Source organism: Sceloporus occidentalis, unplaced genomic scaffold (genome assembly GCF_023333645.1).
Source record: "Sceloporus occidentalis isolate IW3139 unplaced genomic scaffold, rSceOcc1.0.p SCAF_13, whole genome shotgun sequence".
In the NCBI taxonomy this organism is placed as follows: domain Eukaryota; kingdom Metazoa; phylum Chordata; class Lepidosauria; order Squamata; family Phrynosomatidae; genus Sceloporus; species Sceloporus occidentalis.
In genome coordinates, this window is record NW_028316993.1 from 2,646,501 (window position 1) to 2,658,907 (window position 12,407).

At 44.7% G+C, this 12,407-nt stretch overlaps 1 long non-coding RNA gene across 1 annotated transcript; it reads right to left on the bottom strand.

Annotated features, from left to right (window-relative positions):
- Positions 1-1,107: 1,107 nt before the first annotated feature.
- Positions 1,108-11,648, bottom strand: LOC149304556 (uncharacterized). Its single transcript, XR_016271818.1, has 4 exons — positions 11,521-11,648; positions 7,925-8,029; positions 4,170-4,251; positions 1,108-1,219 (listed from the first exon to the last, which is right to left on the bottom strand). It is a non-coding gene; the product is annotated as an uncharacterized LOC149304556 (long non-coding RNA).
- Positions 11,649-12,407: the final 759 nt, after the last annotated feature.

Consider the following 12,407-nt stretch of genomic DNA (forward strand, 5'->3'; position numbering starts at 1 on the left):
AGAAGGTATCTGGTGCCTTTAGGGAAGCTAGGCACATTATTGTTGCATGCTTTCAAGTCATTTCCAGCTTATGGTGACCCTATCACCATAGGTTTTCCTGGCAAGATTTATTCAGAGGAGGTTTACCATTGCCATCCTCTGAGGCTGAGAGTGTGTGATTTGCCCAAAGTCACCCACTGGGTTTCCATGCCTGAGCTGGGATTCAAACCCTGGTCTCCAGAATCATAGACCAGCATTCGAACCACTATGCCACATTGGCTTTCACATTGGAGAAGGTTAAAATGCCTCTCCTAAGGCTGAGTTTCTGGTGGTAAGAACTCTCAGCTAAAATATGCTAACATCTTTTGATCCTACCTTTCTGCTTTTGGTCCTATTTACCATGAAATCAATCTCTCCTCTGAACCACCCTGAAAATGGATTCATCCATTGGCCTGAAAGAGGGACCCAGTCCTTAAACACAAGTATGTGGCAGTGTATTGAAAAGCCAGAAAATGCTGTGCAGATGTCAAGGAAAACAACAATTGATCCAAGCAGGAACCGAAAGTAGAACACCTGGGAAAGAAGTGAAATGTTCATATCTGGAAACACACATGCAGAGGTAGGGGGAGAACAAGTCTTTACTATAATCCTACTATTTTATAGGGAAAGGTCCCACTGGAGAAGGATCTGCAGAGAGGGTGGGTGTCTCCACCCAGAAGCATGCTGCTGTTGCACCCAAATGCTTAAATCCTACCAAAGACTCAAAGGAGATTGGCAAGAAACCTCATGTTCCCCGCCTCTCCCAATTGCGAGTTCAAGGATTCCCCCGAGCAAACAATCTCTAAAGAGCTTAGAGCAGGATTAAGTTTGGGATGTACCAGCCGTAGGATTAAGGCTCCTACAAGTTGAAAGAGGCTCAGTTTTCCCCAGAGCAGCGAAACCAAGGCATCAAGGCACAGAGGTGAAAGTGAGGGGGTCTAGCCAGGTACGAAGCACCTGTGTAAGGTGTGGATGGGTGAGAGTCTTACCCTACTATAGGGCAAGGGACAGTTTGGAGTTAATATCAAATAGTAAGAAACAACATGATGATGATGATCAGGATCATAATAATGATGGTATTTATTTATATTGGAAGAGATAAAAGAAAGTCCCATGTGCTGTTGATGGTCCACAAACGTGATTATCTTTAAAAGCCCAACGCGTTTTGGTCTTGTCACAAATTGGCCTTCTTCGGGGGCTACTGTAAAATGAATAAAAGTATATATATTATAGTTGCGGTATTGGGACAACACATAAATCATCTCTAAAAACATAATTTGTTAAAAATCAAATATCATCTATTATCCATATTATCATATACATACCTATCACCAGAGATTTCAGGAGTTGGAGTCTGAACTTTCAACAAAGTGGACACTCTCTGGATTAGGAGGATGGGACTAGGACTACCAATGCGTTCATATTTATGGATTTTTGAAGCAACATCATCAAAGAGAACCACTAAGAAGATACATGATGGCTTGAAATTATTTTTTAAAAGATATGCATTCCAAAAAGCAATCCTCAGTTTTACCATTTTATATGAGGGGCACCATTTTACGATGCCATTGTATTCCATGGGACTTGAGCATCCATGGATTTTGGGACTCACAGGGGACTCCTGGAACCAAACCTCAGCAGAGACCAAGGGCCCACCGAACGTGTCTGAAGAAGCATGTGCAAGACCCCTGGCTTCTTGTCATTTTTTGCCTCCTAACGCAATACACCCCTACTTTAGATTCTGGCGCCTCAGCCAAAACAAAAGCCCTTTTGAACAAGGGCAAGAGGGGGTGCAGAGGGGAGAGGAGGAATATTTTGCTCATGGAGCCCCTCTCTCCTGCTAATTGTGCAGCGTCTGCCCTTTGCAAAGTTAGAGCTCAGCCGGTTCCTAAATGATGCTATTTGTACTGTTTGGCTTGGCAGTTAATGGAGTCAGCCAGGGCAGAAGCAAATGCCTGAGGGTCACTCCCAGGCCAGTATTGCCGCCGAGGCCTCTATTCCTTGCCGCCTGCCTCGGCAAGCAGTCACTGGGTCTGACCCACCATTTCCTGTATTTAGTCTGCTTTGCAGAAGTGGGGATGGGTGGGTTTAAACATTTCCCCACCCACCCCATCAATTCCATTTGTGCCCCTTGGCACACTGATAGGGCCATGCCAACCAAGAGTATGGCAGATGTTCATGCCACTGCTTGGAATGAAAGTTATCATGGGTTGACAAAGGAACCACCAACTGAAGGGCTATTATTGGACCACAGTGACCTGAGGATGGAGAGGGAGCGGATGCAGGAGTCCAGTTTCAAAACCAGGCTTCATGATCTTTATGTCTCACCAAGCAAGAGTCACGCGGTTTGCAAGCATGCCTCTAAAACAATGAGAGCTAGAAATTTACTTTAAAAAAATGAAATTACTAAGAAGCCATAAACATATTTTAGGCATCCGTGAAGCTACCCCTTTAGCATTCTGAGACCGAAAGACATTTATCCTCTGCTTTGTGTATTCTTTATAATGCATTTCTTTCAAAAGCATGAAGACCAGCATGCAGACTTTTTATGGGCCTAGGAGCATATGGGAGCCATCAATCCCACATGACACCAAAGGTGAAGGGTCAACTCTCCATCCGTGGCTGTCTGTCCAGGAAATATGACCTTTCCCAATTACACCTAACTGTGCTGACCTCCATCCACTAGACGGCAGGGTCATTCCTGCCCCGGTTGACCTGGTGAAACGGTTTCCACATCCAAAGCAGCCCTGGCCATACAAGCCAGAGGCAATCTCTGCCCCAAAGAAGCTACAAGCAAAAACGAAAAGATCTTGGTCCTCCCACTTTGGAGGATATGGAAACCAAGTTAAACCACAGTTACCAAAGTCAGAAGAGAACTGTGTGGTTCCCTGCTTGGTTCTCGATGCCGTAGCCACAGAATACAGATAGTGCCACCAACATATTAATGATGGCCATCATTTTGAAAGGGATCTAGGAGTTCTAGCAGGCTCCAAGTTTGAACATGAGTCAATAATGTGATGCAGCAGACAAAAAAGCCAATGCAATTCTAAGCTGCATCAGTAGAAATATAGCATCTAGTTTGAGGGAAGTAAATAGTTTCACTCTATTCTGCTTTGGTCATCTGAAATACTGTGTCCAGTTCTGGGCACAATTCAAAAGGGATGTTGAGAAGCTGGAGCATGACTAGAGGAGGGCAACCAAAATGGTGAAAGGCCTGGAAACCATGCCCTATGAGGAGAGAATTGGAAATCTGGGTATGTTTAACCTGGAGGTGATATGATAGCCCTGTTTAAATATTTGAAGGGGTGTCATACTGATGATGGAGCAAATTTAGTTTCTGCGGCTCCAGTGAATAGGGCCTGGAGCAACAGGTTCAAACTACTGGAAAACTACTAAACATTAGGAAGCACTTCCTGACCATAAGAGCTGTCTGGTAGTGGAATACTCTCCATTGGAGTCTGGTGGAGACTCCTTCCTTGGAGTTTTTTAAACATGGTCTGGATGGCCATCTGTCAAGGGTGCTTTAATAGTGTATTCTGGCATGGCAGGTGGTTGAATGCAATGGTCCTTGAGGTCTCTTCCAACGCTATGATTTTATGAAAGTTGGCTTTGTATAGGGACCAATGACTTGTATAGGTACCAATGAGTTCAGGAGAAGGGGGATGTTTATACTTAGATGATATGATAGCCATCCTTCATTATCTGAAAAGATGTCATGTGGAAGATGGAAGGACCTTGTTTTCTGCTGCTGTGGAGACTAGAAACATAGAATCATTGCGTCGGAAGAGACCGCAAGGGCCATCCAGTCCAACCCCATTCTGCCATGCAGGAACTCTCAATCAAAGCATCCCCAACAGATGGCCATCCAGCCTCTGTTTAAAGACCTCTAAGGAAGGAGACTCCACTACACTCCGAGAAAGGAGTGTGTTCCACTGTCGAACAGCCCTCACTGTCAGGAAGTTCCTCCTAATGTTGAGGTGGAATCTCTTTTCCTGAAGCTTGCATCCATTGCTCTGGGTCCTAGTCTCTGGAGCAGCAGAAAACAAGCTTGCTACCTCCTCAATATGACATCCCTTCAGATATTTAAACAGGGCTATCATATCATATTGCTTCTAAATCTAATATTCGATAACTCTATATCTTTTACTTACCAGTTGCAACGGTTTCTCTTGTTCCAGGCAAAATGGAATATAAGGATTCTCATGATTTCAATAGCCACCATGCAATACCAAACTAGAAGAGATGAATCAAATACAATATACATTTCCATTTTAAACAGCACTTTGGATCCAAGAAAGAAAGAAAGAAAAGTTTTCTCTATTACTTTTCTGTCTTATAATTATTTTATTTTATTTTTAAATGGGAGGACAGAAGCATGTCATTAAGGACAATGGGGAACTTTAATCAGGTTTGCTCGAAATAAAATATATATAGAACCTCGCTAAAAAGATTTGAATGAAGGTTTTAGGAGCGCTGGCATCAAAGCCCGGTTGCCTTTTGAAGTTGTTAATCCCTTTTGGAAATCATATTTTGGGCATAAAAGCTCACAATGGAAGGAGCTATGGAGGTCAGGCCCTGGATGTCGGCAAAATCATATCCCTCCGAGATGTCTCTATTATATCTCCCTCCTCGTCTTTCTTGGCTTCACAATCCCCCTATTGTTGCCAGAGGTCCCCACCGTTATCGTGTTATACGAAGCTGGGGTGAGACCGAGCTTGTGGGGGTGGGAGAAAGGAAAGAATCGCACAGAGGACAAATCAGGTCTAGCAAGAAGGTTGGAGGATGGAGGAGAGAGAGGAGAGAGGCAGAGAAAAACCCCACCAGCAAGAACGGCCCTCGCTCTGAGAAGAAAAACCCCTTTTCTGTGCATCTGAGGAAGTGCATAATGCTGTTTGATACCACTTTGACTGCCATGGCTCCATCCTACAGATGGAGACGCAATCCATCAACATCTGGAGGGCATCTTGTCCAACATTTCATAGACATGTGAGGCCAAGAAACATCGGAGTGTGGCCAAGATGGCAAATGTTATTAAGGAAGGAGAACACATAAGCTAGGAGAGGCTGCGGCAGTTTGCTTTTGCTTGAGCCTCCTGGGAAGAACAAGATGCTGCCTTCTCTTCTCCTCTCCTGCTGCGGAGTTAAACTGAACACAAAATTGAACTCTGTTTGCAACAGTCCAAGTAGGAAAAGTAGGGAGGAGAGAAAAAACTGGGACATTATAAAAGCAGCTTTAAAAGTGGCATGAAAGAGGATTAATTGGGACTGCCATGGACAAATATGGGCAGTTGGAGGGTATGGGAGGGCCACAAGACATGCTACCCATCATCCATATTCTACATATGCCACAGGCAAGGCTGTGCCAAAGAGGGCCTAGCCATCATGTGGCACAGCACAGACCTCTCTCACTTATTTGCCAAGTCCACCCTTCCTGAGACATGGAGGCGCACATCTTTTAAGATGATTCTCTCTTGCATCTTCTTTCAAGGAGGAGGTGGCGTCCTCATCCCTGCCAGTCATCTTTCCTCTCCAGGGGCTGCCTGCAGCAACGTAAATAAATAGCAAAGGAGCGTGTAGAGGCAGCCTTTCCATTGCTGTTCTCCAGATGCCCTCAGGCTATTATATTAGGCTTCTTCCTCCCGTCCCCACACTTCGCCACATGCCCAGCTCTTATCTGTGCTGGGAGACCAGCCAAGTCCCTCAATTCGGAGAGGTGTCCAAAGAGGTTGGGTGATGAAGAGGGAAATGACAGAACAGGGCAAAGCAATACAGAGCTTGGGGGGAAAGACATCGGATCAAGGAAGGGGAGTCATGGTGGGATCCTTTCCAGATCAAAGGCATCCCCATAATCTCAGGTGAGATGCAGAAGAGGGTCCAGTGAGATACAGTAGGTTACCTTGAACCAGTCACTTTCCCTCACAATATAAATTATCTCATAGGATTGTTGTGAAGATAAAAACAGGTGGGAGAAAAAGAACCAGATGTGTGCCCTTAGCTACATAACAAGAAGGGCAAAGAAATATAAACAGTAGCGCGTGCACACACACACACAATTCTTTACTACACCTCTATGCAATAAGTCCATTTTGCAATTACAAATATTTGAGCCGATCCATTAAGAGTGTTTTTAACTCACCAAATCAAGACTCCAGTTATGGAATACAGTCGGCCCTCCACATCCACAGATTCCTTATCCACGTGCTCAAGCATCCATGCCTTGAAAATGTGTGTATACACACACACACACACACACACACACACTCCAAAAATCAAACCTTGAATTTGCCATTTTGTATAAGGAACATCATTTTACTGCACTGTTGTATTTACAGTAATGGGGCTTGATCATCCATGGATCTTGGTATCTATGCGGGGGTCCTGGAAGCAAACCCCAGTGGATAACAAGGACCACCTATTGAAAGGGGCATGCAAGAAGGGACACTCCCTGCACCCCAAAATCATAACAACAGCTGCCCCAGATTCCACATATTACCTCTGCACTCCATCATGATGCCAGGAGGCTGTCTATATACACATTGTAGTATGTTGCCTGGTGCCGTCACCCTAGTGCAAGTCTCTCCCTCAGAGTTCAGAAACAAGGTGCCCAGCATTGATGACATGGGTGTGAACCTCATGACCACAAAGGGAGCAACTTGCACCAGCGCTAGGTGACTCAATGCAAAGAATGTGTAGACAGCCACCTGCCATTGTTATGAGTGGGAGTAAAAGATAAGGTTTTTAATACCAATTTAACAAAGGGATAGGACTCATTCAGTGCAGAACTGGCCTCACATCATGAAGATAGCCTACACCCAAGTCGGAGATTTGCTCTGCATCACATAGACAGGTTGCGGTGAGGGCAGGTGGAAACCAGTTTAATTGGCCTGTGTAGACAAGTCCCTAAGATTGAATTCCCCATATCTTTCAGTAGCTTGGTATCCAAGTTTGCAGCCTCAGACCATGAAGTTTCCAGATTCAAGCACCAGCAGCCCCCATCATACCACTCTCTGTGCCCAGAGTATAACACCAACTAGTCTTGGTCAACATCTAGCTTTTCCAGAGAGCTATTTGGACAACTACACTGCGAATGGGAAGGGCAGCTATGAAGGAACTGGACAAGATCATAAAGAGTAGATATACAATTGTTAGAATTGTCCAAGCTATTGTATTCCCCATCACTATGTATGGAGGTGAAACCTGGACAGCGAAGAAAGCGGATAGGAGGAAAATCAATTCATTTGAGATGTGGTGCTGGAGAAGACAGCTGAGGATAACATAGATGGCGGAAAAGACAAATGAGTGAGTCCTTGAACAGATCAAGCCTGAACTCTCCCTGAAAGCCAAGATGATCAAGTTGAGGCCGTCGTACTTTGGCCACATCATGAGAAGGCATAACCATAATGCTAGGAAAGGTGGAGAGCACTAGAAAGAGAGGAGGACCGCAGGCCAGATGGCTGGACTCCATTAGGGAGGTCACAGGCATGAATCTACAAGACGTAAGCAGAGTAGTGGAGAGCAAGGGGGCCATGTCTCATCAACAGGGATACCATGAGTCAAGAACGACTAGAGGGCAGTTAACAACAACAATAAACTTAGACAACTAGAGTGTGTGTTAAGAACATCAGAAATCCATCCCCATCCAGCTCTGTTAGGATGAATCCAAATGTTTGGACTGCTACAAACACTGTTTTCAATGGGAATGAATAAGTGACACCTTACCCTGGACATCTTATGGATTTCAAAGTGTCGGGCAAATTTTGGCTGCATTTAATCCAGTTTGGTTCTTTAGAGACTGAATCTATGGGTTACTGGAGACCTCCAGTGGCTAAATTGAAGAATATCTGTTACCCGCTTGAGAATCTACTCCTTCTCGGTTTCGCTGTTCAAAAGTGTTGAGTGCAACATACCTCCAATCCCCATGGCTCATTCTTCTTCCCATACTTCAGTTCCCTGTTTCTTCCTTTATTTCTTATTCATGCTTCTGCCATCTTCCAAAACCTTCTAGGATGCATCTGCGGTGTAGAAATAATGCTGTTTAACACGACTTTAAATGCTGTAGTTCCATCCTATGGAATCCTGAGTTTAAAGCATTACAAAGTCTTCAGTCGTCTCTACCAAAGAGTGCTGGTGCCCCACAAAAGTACAAATCCTTTCCCTCAACTCTTAGTGGGACTTCTAGTATCAGAACTTGGGAAAGTGCAAAGTATTGTTGAACTCATTTGGCAGCAGTTGAACTAATCTAACAACAAAGGAGGATGTGGGGAAAGGAGAGAGAGCCTGGGACCTTTTAAAAGCAGCTGAAAAAGTGGGAGGACAGCAATGGCGACCGTCTGCCAATGGAAATGGTTGAAGGATATGGGATAAAAATATCAGCATCAGCAACTCCATCACCTCCTTCCTTCCTTCTCTGAGCATCCCTGAAGCTCACTGACTGGTCACCAAGAAGGGATCAGACCATGTTAATAAGTCGTTCATTTTTAATTTGTCAGGATTAACGGAGATTCTCCTGAGTCCATGTTATACCCCAGAGTCCTGATGCTGCATTACTCTGAGACACAGAAACATCTTCACCAACTCTTAGGTACAGTATTAGGAGAGACGATGAGACCCAACAACACTCAAAGATTGCTGCTTCTTCTCTTATATATATATTATGCCTTTGAGGTTTTGTTTGGAAAGCTCTCACTTTCTGGTCCAAGTGAAGCCTGTCTCCAATTAGTCCGGGTCCTTCTTCTCCGGGCGATGAAGCCTCCTTCCCTTTGAACCCCTTCGGAGCTGGAACAGGTCTCCATCGCTGCTAATCCTCTTTGACACCCGTGGCCAAAAACCTACCTCCAAAAGGGACGATTTCTCCTGCTTTAATTGGGGACACTTCTTCCTTAATGCTCTTTAATTAGACAAATTGGCCGCGGCCTCCAGCGATGGCAGAGAGGCCCAAAGAGCGGGAGGCGGCAGGTTAATAGCAGCTAAAAATAGCTTGCCGGTAAGGAGCCAAAGCAGGGATACGGAGCAGGAGACATTCTTCCTTGATGCACAATGGAGGAAAGGTGGAAGGGAAGGGGCCCTTGGAGGGCCTGGGGCTCGGATGGAGGGCAATGGACCTCACTTGGTTTACCATCATTTGGTTTATCATCCTTTCCCTCAACTCTTAGTGAGAATTCCAGTATGTCAACTAGGGAAAGCTATTTGCTTGACCTACAGCTCCCAGAATCCCCCAGACAGGTTGGCCGATGCTTCCAAGGGATTCTGGGAGTTGTTTTTGAAAGTACTGTCCCCAAGCACAGCACTAAGGGCTGTACAAAGAAGGGAGTACCGGGAAACATTTTTGCTGAATGCTGGTCAGCAAACAGGTAGGTGATGAGGCTGCCTCCTCTTTGCCAATACTTCCATGGCGATGCTGATCTCCTGCACTCCTGCCTCCTTTTCCTTCCCCAATTGGGGCTACTTGTGAGGGGGGCATCTGAACCCCTTTTTCTCCTCTTTCTTAGTCTTCCTAGGGGCATACATCTCTGGGACAGAGCCAGGACTGGCCAGGAAAGCTTTGGGTTTGATGCTGCTGTTGCCTGAGAAGGCATTTAGAAATGAATCAAAGCATGTGCCAGTTGCAAAGGGTGGACGCAGCAGCAATATTGGAGTTTATCACATGGGAGGAATTTCTCTTAATTTCAAATGAAAAGAAAGTGAGGCCAGAATGCATTCACTTAAAGTCGCTAGTTTAGCGAAATTACATGAATGCTCATTGCATTCGAACTGGCTTCCCATTGCCCAAAAATAGCATGCCATTGCCCGAATTTGCATGTGGTAGTCTATCAAGCAATAATGTGAAACCCCATGATTGTGTCCAGATTGCCATTGGATTATACTTCCAATTTCCTTTGTCTGATAAACTCCCTAGTCCCCACAAGAAGCAGTTAGGTAAATCAAATGGATTCCAAGAACTGGTTCCGATAAACCGATGTGAACCAATGGAATGGCATCACTGGTCAAGACCAGGCTAAGTGGAGTTTTTGTGGGAGTTGTAGTCCAAAAAGTGGCTTTCATAGGCTCTAGACCTGTTGCCATGAATTCTTCAGATTCTCTATCAAGAAGAACAAGGGTAAATCTTAACCTGGATTAAAGCTTCAGAGCCTTAGGGCCCGAACAGACAGGCCAAAATAAAGCTGCTTCAAGTCACTTTGGAGGTATGCTGTTTAAATGATGCATGTGTCCTAAGAGGCTGGAAACCACAGTAAGCCACCCTCCAGTTCTAAGGACTACAACGCAGCTTTGGCCCAGCTTCTAATCTACCAATTCAATTAATGAAAGCTGGCACTCCTAAGCATAATATTACTGAAGCACTGAACACAGTGTCTTTTATCCGGATTCACTGGATTTCAGCCAACAGAGCATGAGTAATTTTTCACACACAGGGAGAGACCCCTCCAAAAATGCCCATTAGAGTTAATAGCCAATTTGGGATACATGTCGGAGCATTGATGGTGCCAAGAGGATCCAGACTGAGTGTCCCAGCTTGCCTGGAGTATTACCACCATGATTTATAGGAATAGTAAGATTGGTTCCTAGACATCTACGGTTGATACGAGAAGCGACTGAATGGAGGCTGTTAGAAGAGGGACAAGGGCACCTTTTTCCAGGCACTTCATTATCGAGATTTGCATTTCTCTTCTTCCAGGGCAGGTCACTGCGTGCTAGAATTAAACATTAGAAATATCTGCTGGATAGATTATTTGCTCTTGAAACAACTGAATTAATTCTAAATACAAGTCAGGCTTAAACCGTGACGCCATGGTTTGAGCGTTGGACAATGACTCTAGAGACCAGACTTTGAATCCACACTCAGCCATGTAAATCCACTGGGTGACTCTGGGCAGGTCACACTTTCTCAGCCACAGAGAATGGCAATAGCAAACCTGTACAACAAAAGCAATGTGCCAAGAAAACCAGGTGATAGGTTTACCTTGGTGTTTCCATAAGTTGGAAACTGCTGGAAGACACACAATAATTATAATCAGGACTCGAATATGGGTGCCTCCAAGGTTTTCAGGTGAAAAACAGGACATGGCTTCTGTCCTTTTAAACATAGGCAGCCATTGGGACCCTGAAGTGTGGCTCCTAAAGCCCTGATGAAGCTCCCAGATCCTTCCCAAATAGCATAATTGTCAGCTGATATTTTTTTCCCCATGTGAAAACCAGCCAAATGCACCTAAATCCATCCACAAATGTGGCAGCTTACTTTCCCAGAGCCTCCCCTTCCAAAGCAAAAGAAAACAAAAGGGCCATCAATCAGCCAAAATGTGACATCATTTTGGCACATTGAAACCGGGGAGGCATGGGAGGAAATGGCTTTAATGGTGCTACTGGTGCAGCTTTTAATGGTTCAGGAGCACTCTCCTGGTTCTCACCTGGCAATCCCAGTGTTTCCTTGACATTATGAAAGAAGCATATTTCTTACAATTTAAGGTGTAAAATGCTATTAAGATGGAAATCCAGGCTGCCCTCTTACCTTTGGTAATCCATACCTTTGCTAGAACCTGCATTACTATTAAAACCAATAAACAAATGGCTCCTTTACTCTGATTTCTTGGTGTTTATTGGAAGTTCCTCTGTATCTGTGACTTATTTTCCTGCAGCTAGAAGTAGCTGATTTGCTCACAAGGAAACAAGCAGGTCTGGTTTGGACAGTAATACAGAAGCGTCTCTGGTAATCCACCAACTCTTCCCTAAGCTTTCCAAAGAAACCCAGCAGCAATATTCATCATTAAGACTTGGTTGTAAGCCCTGATTTGAGAGTTTCGCTCCCTAAAATTAGAACAAGGGGAAAAGACACCATACAGACTCAGTGTTCTTTATCTTTGCTGACTTTTCTTTCTTTGGTGACTTCTTAATTCTAGTTAAAAGGAAGACCAAAAAGGAGCCGCCATGGGCTTGGCTGAAAGACCTTGCCCAGGCCTGTTATCTTTCGAAGAACTGCTTGGATTAATAAATGGCATCCGGCAATGAAAAGGAGCTGGCCCTTGAAAGAGTTTACACTGAATGGAAAGACCTCTCTTTCTCTCTCTGGCCCTGGAGACTACAATCTCAGTGTCTTTGAGCTGAGATGCAGCTCTGCTGCCATTAGATAAAAAGAGCCCCACAGAAAAGGAGCAGGTCTTGGGAGATCTTGTCTCCAGCTAACAAGAAGCAGAAAAGCAGCCGAAAAGCACTATCCAAAGGGCTGTACTATTGGAAAACAATACTAAGCCCTGCCCGGGAGTTAGATGAGATCCTATGTGGATTTTTTGGAGGGAGGGAATTTTAACCCAAATCCCCTGTACCCATCTCAAAGAAGTCCATACAGGTGTCAACTCAGATTTTGGGGAATGGATTTACATGTGCGCATACATATTCCTT